The sequence below is a fragment of the Ursus maritimus genome, unplaced genomic scaffold (assembly GCF_017311325.1).
Source record: "Ursus maritimus isolate PB19 unplaced genomic scaffold, ASM1731132v1 scaffold_20, whole genome shotgun sequence".
In the NCBI taxonomy this organism is placed as follows: domain Eukaryota; kingdom Metazoa; phylum Chordata; class Mammalia; order Carnivora; family Ursidae; genus Ursus; species Ursus maritimus.
The window spans coordinates 13,731,447-13,741,114 of NW_024424453.1; positions in this window are offsets into that span (position 1 = coordinate 13,731,447).

Below are 9,668 nucleotides of genomic sequence, written 5' to 3' on the forward strand. Positions count from 1 at the left end.
TGATATCTAAATAAAAGGTATTCTCAGTCAATGACTCTTGATATTAAAGTCAACCAGAGGGGATCAAGTCTGAATAAATGAGACCATTATTTTAAGGATAGCAGTTTAACTTTAATTCTATAGATGTATTCATATACCATCTCCTTCCAAGAAGGACTTGGAATGGCTGATAACTGGTGAGACTCTTCCGAGACCTTTGTGTCTTCTTTCTGTTATTGAACCCAATAGGAAAACTTCTCACTACTGTCCACAAGGTGGTGCTATGAGAGTGACTTTTTCAATCTCATTATCAAATCTAATTATCAAGTAAATGTGGGTGATTCAGTCACACACACAAAACCTCAGTTAATAATTATAAAATTGATGTAAGGGATATTTCATCTTTGTGATACTTGGAACTGGTATCTCTAAGCATGGTGGGTAGAAGTGCTGTAACCTAGGAGTCTTCCTCTCTCTTCTGCTCCAATAAGGGCAGCAAGAACTATAAATGTTAACCTCGGAATAGCCCCACGCGCACCACCACCTTCCTGGTGTGGGCACCCCCTGCTCTCCCCTGGACTATTACAATAGCCACTCAAGTGCTCCCCTTATTTCTCTCATACCCCTTCCAGTCCTTTTTCAACACAGCAATCAGTTCTCTTTCTAAAATTTGAATTGATCATATTGTAGTAATTCATATTAGTGTCATTTTCATGTAATGAGGACAAAATGCAAAATCTTAACATGATCTACAAGAGCCTGTAGGATTGAGCTCCTGATTCACCTCATGCCACTCTCCTTCTCATCATCATACTCTACCCAAGCCATACTCGTCCCCACTACAGGGGCTTTGCTTGTACTGTTCCTTCTGCCCACAATGATCTTCACTCTCATTCTTCAGATCTCTGCTGAAAACCACTTCTTCAGAGGGGACTTCTCTGACATCATTCCCCTTCCGATAGCTCTCCCAGATTCGTTTCTCTTAGCACTCTGGTCTTTGTACCACTTGCCATGATTTACAACGACATGCTTACTTACAAGCTTATGTGAAATGCCTAGCTGCCCACTAGACCAGTGATTCTCAAGATTTTTGGTCTCAGCACCCTTCTACACTTTTACAAATGATCAGTGACCTCAAAGAGCTTTTGTTTGTCTGAGTAATATCTGTTAATATTTGTCCTATTGAAATTAAAACTAAAAATTATTTTAATATGAATTCATCTAAAATAGCAATGGTAAAACTTATTACATAGTAGCTCAAGATAGTATTTTATGAAAAACAACTATATTCTCCAAAGAAAAAAAATAGTGAAAAGGGTGTCATTATTTTACATTTCTGTAAATCTGTTTAATGGCCAACTTAATAGAAGACGGCTATATTCTCACATCTGCCTCTGCATTTAATCTATTGTGATATGTTTTTAGGTTAAAATGCATGAAGAAAATCTGTCCTTATGTAGATATTTAGCTAGAAAAGGAAGGAGAAATTTAACAGCTTGTGGCTATTCTTCTTTGATACTACACCAAAACTCTACAAGTGGTCATTTTTTAAATGTGTAGTGTAGAAACTGGATTCCAGTGTAGATTCCAGCGTAGAAACTGGAATCCTATCAACGAATTCTTCAAACTCTGTTGCATCAAAATCCATTCATGTATATTGCACTTTAAGTGAACCTTTCCCATGCATTTGTCATTTGGAAAATACTGGTTAATAGGGGCGCCTGGGTGTCTCAGTCAGCTGTGCGTCCGACTCTTGATTTCATGACCCCCCTGAGGGTCATGATCTCAAGGTTATGAGATTGAGCCCCACATTGGACTCCATCCTCAACAGGGAGTCTGCTTGGGATTCTGTCTCTCCCTCTCCCTATGCCCCTTCCCCCACTTGAGCGCTTGCTAGCTCTCTCTCAAATAAATAATGTTTTTTAAAAAGAGAAAATACTGGTTTGTTGAATTACGAAGACGCTTAAATGACATATTTTATAATACAATATCAAAAAATTGCATTAGTTACTAAGGAACTATTGCTACATGAAACAAAACAGGTGGAGCTCACAAACACAATGTTGAAGGGAAAAACACCAAACAGGAAATAGCCAATTCTATATGGTTCCCTTTATATATAGTTCAAAAACAGACAAAACTAATCTGTGCTGATAAAGGTCAGGAGAGTAAGTAACTTTGGGGACAGTGACTAAGAGGAGTAAGGGAGTCCAGTGGGGTAGTAATAATGTTATATTTCTAAGTCTGAGTGCTGGCTACACAGTTGCATTCACTTGCAAAATTTTTTCAAAATTAAACACATTTAGGATCTTTTCTATGCATATGTTTTAGTTAATAAAAAGATTTTTTTGACGAGGACTTTTGAGGATAGACATATAGATCAATGTAATGGAACTATGAGCCCAGAAATGAACCCTAAATTTCATGGTCAATTGATTTTTGATGAAGAGGCCAAGATAATTCAATGGGGGAAAGAATGCTCTTTTCAACAAATGCTGGGAAAACTGGCTATCCACATGCAATAAATGATTTTGGACCCCTACCTCACACCATATACAAAAAATTTAACTTAAAGTGGGTCATAGATTTAAATGTAAAAGCTAAAACTATAACACTTTTAGAAAAAAAAATAGGCAGAAATCCTTGTGATTTTTAGGTAGTGATATCTTAGATGCAATACCAAAAACACAAGCAATAGAAGACAAGATTAATAAGTCAGACCTCAAAATTTAAAACTTTTGTACTTCAGGGCGCCTGGGTGGCTCAGTTGGTTAAGCAACTGCCTTCGGCTCAGGTCATGATCCCAGGGTCCTGGGATCGAGCCCCACATTGGGCTCCCTGCTCAGTTTGGAGCCTGCTTCTCCCTCTCCCGCACCCCTGCTTGTGCTCTCTGTCAAATAAATAAATAAAATCTTAAAAAAAATAAAATAAAAAAACTTTTGTACTTCAAAGAACACCATCAAGGAAAGACAATCCACAGACTGGGAGAAAATAATTACAAATCATGTATCTGATAAGAGACTTATATCCAGAATATATAAAGAACTTGCATAATTCACTAATAAGAAGACAACCCAATTTTAAACATGCAAGTGATTTGAATAGACATTTTTCCAAAGAAGATCTACAAATGGCTCAATAAGCACACAAAATGATTTTCAACATTATTAGCTATTAGGGTAATGAGATACCACTTTACACTCACTAGGATGGTTATAATCAAAAAGACAAGTGCTGCTGAGTATGCTAAGAAATTAGAACACTCATTCATTACTGGTGGAAATATAAAATAATGCAGCCACTTTAGAAAAGAGTTTGGCAGTTCCTCAAAATGTTAAATATAAAATTACCACATTACCCAGCAATTCCACTCCTAGGTATGTACATAACCCCAGAAAAACAAAAACATATGTCCACATGAAAAACTTGCACACAAATGTTTATATCAGCATGATTTATATCAGTCAAAAAAGTAGAAACAACTCACAGGTCCATCACCTGATAAATCAATAAACAAAAAATCATATATCCCTATAATGTGATATTACTCAGCCATAAAAAGGAATAGATAACTATATCATAGTTGGCTATAACATAGGTGAATTTCAAAAATTATGCTAAGGGAAAGAAGTCAACAAAAGACCACATATTGTATGCTTCCATTTGTATGAAGTGACCAGAATAGTCAAATATATAGAGGCATAAAGCAGATTAATGGTTGCCTAGGGTGGGGGGCAGGGGGAGGAGGAGGAGAGGGTAGGTGGGGAGGGGGGATGGAGAGTGACTGCTAATGGGTACTAGGTTCCTTTTGGGGGATGATGACGCATTCTAAAATTAGATTATGGTGTTGGTTACGCACTCTCTACATATAATAAAGAACCCTTAAACAGGTGAACTTTATGGAATGTAAAGTATATGTCAATAAGGTTGTTTATAAAAAATAGCTATCTATAAGGGTAACCAAAACCATTCCTGTGACAGGGACCACAGCAAAACAATAAGGATCTGATAGATTTGCAGAGACAAAACATCTCTGCCTCTAACCAGCATGTTTTGAGAGGCGTAACTGTCTCTGGGGGTGGGAGGAGGTGAAGGTTTCATCACCATCTCCCATCCCCAACGAAACCGACACAGCTCCCAACAAAGACTGGCATTTGACTTGTTTCATGTCCTGAAATCAGACTCTTCCTCAACCTGATCAAGTCCTTTCACCACTAATTAGCTTTTCTTTTGCCTGCGATTATAACCCCACAGGAGGGATGCAACCAGCCCCTTCCTCTCCCTTGGGGGCTCCCAGGGACACCCAAGTTCACCGCACTCTTCCTTCCCCCCACCTTGTGCTGAAATGCCCGACCACCACCCAGTGAGATGCGCCGCAGGGAACATACAGCTTGCCCCTCAGCAGCAGCGCAAGAAGCCACACTGTGCACGAACTAATCAGACTTGACCAGGCAGAAAGACAGGGGAGCCCTGATGGGCAAAACAAACGTGGCAGCTGAGCAACCTGCTTGGCTGCTACTTAAAAGTAAGACAGATTCACTAACTAAGCAATTTAAAACCACAGGGGAGGGAAAAGGTGTGCAAATGAGCTGGCGAGATGAACCCAACTGTCACTGTGACTGAACACAACTGCTACAGGGCGGTTCACAGGACGCTCAGAACCCCAGCAGTGCCAGCTCACCGATGAGGTGTGCGCGCACGTGCACACTGAGTCATTTCCTAACTGAATCCAGTTCAGAATAACATCATCAATAATAGACTCCAGAGCCTGAATTTAATAAATTGAATCAAAATGCAGAACGCGCTGTTACGTGCACAAGGCTGTAATCACTGCTTAAAGTTAGTTACAGCTGCCCGCAGCTATGGGCATGTAAAATGAAAAGCCAATTTGGAATTTCTTCCACAGAACGAGATTTCCTATTTTGAAAAAGAAATGGTACAGCACAGAAAACACTTTGCTCCTTATCATGATCGGGGTCACTTTGCCCTGCACACTCAGGTTGAGGCTGCTAGCATATGGAAAAGGATGAAATTGTTACCCAAGAATTTAATAGATCCGAGGATGTAAGGTATGATGGATCTCCTTGTTCTGCCCTCAGCGTGGTACCCCTTTCCAGGAAACACCGAGGAAATGTATGTTCCAACCAACAGGCCACATCTGGGTTGTTGTTTTTTTGTTTTGTTTTGTTTTGTTTTGTTTTGTTTTGTTTTCCCCTAGCTTCTTCTCCCCAGAAATCATCACAGAACCTCTGGACAGTTTTGTTTACATGGAGTCTGTTACTAAGTAAACGACTCTTAAAATCATAAAATCTTAAAATCTTAAATCATTTTTCTCTGCTCCTTCTTTTCACAAACTTCTTTGTGAGTCATCTTGTGGCCTGAGAAATAGATTTAATCAGTCCTTTGGTGTTGATGGAAAGGTATCTTTTGGTGATCTAATCAAACAGTTCCCCCTTTGGTTGAAGAGAAGAGAACAAAGCAGGGGTGACGCTGATGGGAGTGGGGAGGGGAGAGGGTGGGAGGGAGAAGAGGGGGAGAAGGATGATAAGAGGGAGGGCAGACAGACCCTCCAGGGTATCTCAAGACAGACTGATAAGGGGCAAGCTTCCCGGAGAAGACAGAACACAGTACAGCCTAGTAACTACACACGTTTTCTAGAAAGCTGTAACACATGCCTGTTTAGTCTGAAGAGCTGACTCCTTGTAATAAGTCTGACTTGTCATTTTGTTTCGGAAGGAAACAGTATTCCCACCCTGAGCTTCAGTTTTCTCATTTTGAAATAACTACAACCCACAAACTATTTCCAAAACTACTAGGAAGACAGGAATTCCATGAACTACTTTAGGCTCCATCAGACAGTAGGGAAACTGGGAAAGAAAAAAAAAAACGACTCAAACTTCAGTGAACTTTAACAGTTAAGAATTTGGCATATATTTTTCAACACAATGTGTCCACAGCACTTTAAGGGTATAGTACTAAAGAACATAGACAATGTTTCCTTAACCCTTAAATCGCATTCCTAGTTGTTCAAAATAGTTGGCTGTTGATCTAGTTGTATTTGAAGGACGAGGAAATTTCAGGGTCCCCCTATTACTTTGCCACTTTAACTCTACCCCCTATAGACAATGTTTCCTAAAATGTCTTAGGTCTTTACTTTGCTAATTGCTGTCTCTCTCCCCCACACTCCCACCTCTCCAGCTGTAAAGATTTCTCAAGTACTAAATTTTAAAAGTGCCCTTGACATGATCTGGATGTTCTTAGCGCATCAGCAAACATTCTGAGTGTGACCCAAAGAGGCTGCCTGTAAAATGATAGTAACATTGTGGTATCACACATATAATGACCAGAAATTACGTGTGTTATTTAATTCCAACCAGGGGCACCTTACATGTGTAATTTATAAGTATAGGACATAGTTTTTCCCTTAAATTCCATAGAACAGGGGCGCCTGGGTGGCTCAGTCAATTAAGCGGCTGCCTTTAGCTCAGATCATGATCTCAGGGTCCTGGGATCAAGCCCCGCATCGGGCTCCCAGCTCAGTGGGGAGTCTGCTTCTCCCTTCACTACCCCTCTATTTCTCTAACCCACTTCTGCTCTGTCTCTCTCTCTCTCTAATAAATAAATAAAATCTTTTTAAAAATTTCCATAGGACATAATTTTTTTAAGATTTTACTTTTTTTTAAAGTAATCTCTACACCAAGCATGGGGCTCAAACTCATAACCCCGAGATCAAGAGTCACATGCTCCACAGCCTGAGTCACCCAGGTGCCCCCACAGAACCAAATTTAATGCAAGACGGCAGAGAGGTTCAGACTTGTAAAGTCCACTATCCACACTGACTAAGGCAGTCTTTCCCCCAGTGCTCCTATACGTAAACATTCTGTCACCACCCCACCTCCCCCGGAGTCCTACAGCATCCTGGGAGCCTCTCATTCCTTTTAGCGACCAGGCACAAGGAAGCACCCCCTGTGACCTTACTATTAGGTCAAATCCCAAGAGCCCTCTGCTACCACAGAGGAGGTTCACACTCAAGCAGAAGGCTCACCCTACCACCACCAGCTACCTCACATGCTTCTTTAATATTTGATTTAAATCCCCACTTGAAAATTGCTTCAGTGTCCAACATTGTACTGGAAATGCTGTTTACATGGCAAGAGAGAGAAAGAAACACATGACAAATTTCCAGACTGACCCACCTCAGTCACTATATGTTTTAGCTCATAATCAAAATAATATTTTAAAAATTGCATTTAAATAGTGTTGTATCAGCTATTGGTCTGGGTTGAAGTTGGATTTAGTAGCTGTTTTCCAAGTGAGGAAATAGATTCAGAGAAGGTAAGCAAGCTGCTTCAAGTCTTATGTTTAGTAAATCGCAAGGCCAGGACTCAAAGCTGGGGCTTCTGGTTTTATCTGGGGCTCCTTCCCCCCTTTGTTCCACCGACACCTGTGTGCACTACCTTAGTGCAAGATACGCGGCTCAGTGGCTGAGAGGATGGGAGGTCAGCCACCTTTTCTAAGGGCCCTTGGACCAGGGAGCCTGGCAATGCTCCTGGACCTCCGAGTTTGAGTCTCGAGGGGTGAGGGAAGGGGTGAAATCAAACCTGAGCACTGTCCTGCCATCTCTGGGAACCCAGACAGCGCCTTTCCAGAGTCTATGGCAGGATATCTGAGTTTCGAAGCCTTTCTGCAAGACTCTAGGACTCCACTGCTTCCTCTAGCAAAAAGTGCTGCCCCCCCCCACCCAGGCCGTTGGTCCTTGTTTGCGCTGCACCCATTCACTCATTCATTCATTCATTCACTCATTCATTCACTACCTCGTTCATTCATTCATTCACTCACTCACTCCCTCAATCATTCATTCAGTCTGCCCTTCCTCACCAGGATGTAAGCTCCATGAGCACAGGAATTTTATCTATTTTGTTCACTGATAAATCTCAGTACTTAATACAGTGCCTGGCACTTTGTAAGCCCGAAATAAAAATATGCTGAAAAAAAACACAGATCCTACAAGCATCCCCTATTTTGACTCAATTATATCTCACCAGTACATATGTTAAAGGCCATAGGCAAAATCCCCAGAAGACAGGGAAACATGATGGGAGGAAGCTACCCCAGAAGGGGGCTCTCTCTGTGCTAGAGGCTGGGGGGTTGGGGGGCTGGGGGGCAGACTGTGGCTTAGCACTAACAGTCATCTCTCAAAATAACCACTGAAAAGAGGGGAAGGGCTGATTATAGTGTAACTTGGCATTTCTTCTTCTTTTTTTTAATCCCTAGATACTCTTTTGAGGCAAAACTCTCAAGTTCAATATTAAATGTATATCGTAATTCACAATGAGATCCCTAAAGGAAACATACTGGCCCAAATGCTTAACAAGAGGCCCCTCATTGAAGTATCACACAACTTTCAGCAACATATAAAACGTGAGCCTTCGGGGTCTAGGAATGGAGTCCAGAGCTGCCCGCATGGTGGACCTGGCTTCTCAATGTCTCTTTTTCCCCAGCAGTTGCAAAGGAAGGCAGGAAGGAGGGAGAGAAGGACAAAGGGAGGGAGATAGGACAGAGGGAATGGCATTGGTTAGCAAGGAGGTGCTTCAAGTGATGGGCACCATGTGTTTTAACCAAATAGAGACACAAAAAATAAACCCGATTCTCTAAGGGGGTTGATAAGTACAGAAAAACTGGGTATCTGGAGCTTTATTTTGATAACATTTAGAGAATATACTGTCTGGTTTAGTCCCAGTTTTTAAGTATATAATGGAGTGTACTTTATTTATTTACTTACTTAGAAAAAGCTTCCAGCAGCTCTCTGGTAGCAAAAACAAGAGGTATCCTCAGAGCTGTCATCTGTCTTGCCGGTCACTGGAGGCAGTGATGTGCTGGAGGTGGCTGGACTCCCAAGAGCAGAGGGTGCCAACAGCAGGCATTAATTCTCAACTCAAAGCCCAGGGCCATCACCCTGGTAGGTTGAAATTGGCCATGGTAAGAGTATTCACATTACACAAACTGGCAAACAAAAAATCAGGGCTTTTTATTTTTTTCAGAGATCTGGTGGTTAAACATTTATCAATGTGGTACTGCTTGAGAAGTCCTTTTAATAATAAAAATGTAGGGTGGTCACCATCCATAGTCCTGGAGAAAGGGTGTAACTGCTCTCTATCTTCTGTGGAGCTTAGTGAAGGCTCCCCCACCACTGTAAGGCCAGAGGATTGTGGGGACACATAGATCTATAATCATAAAGCATCCAAACTCCTCTGGGTGAGAAGGTACTCTGATGCCCCCACTCTTGCTTACTGAAACTCAAGTTAGGGACATTTATTATGGGAATCATGCTGTGATCCCAAGCAAGACCCAATATTAGCAGAAGCCAACAAGGTCATGACATAAAACTACCTAGAGGAAAGGGGCTAGTTTGGATCTGGCCTAGACTCAACACAAAGGTCTTGAGGGTTTGGTGGGGACTATAGATTCCCCAACTCTGTCATTCCTCAGCTGTTTCATGCTTTGAAAATCCATGTCCGTGAACTTGAAGTTAACATGTGAATCACCTCTGTAACGCTTTCAAGAGCACCTGAGTCATCTGTCCAATAGCACAGAATTGGCTGGTCTTTGAGAGCAAGACTGTCATGCATTGAGTGACAGAGGAATGATCACAGCTTTTCCTGCTACTGACACCTGACATTGGCAAGCAG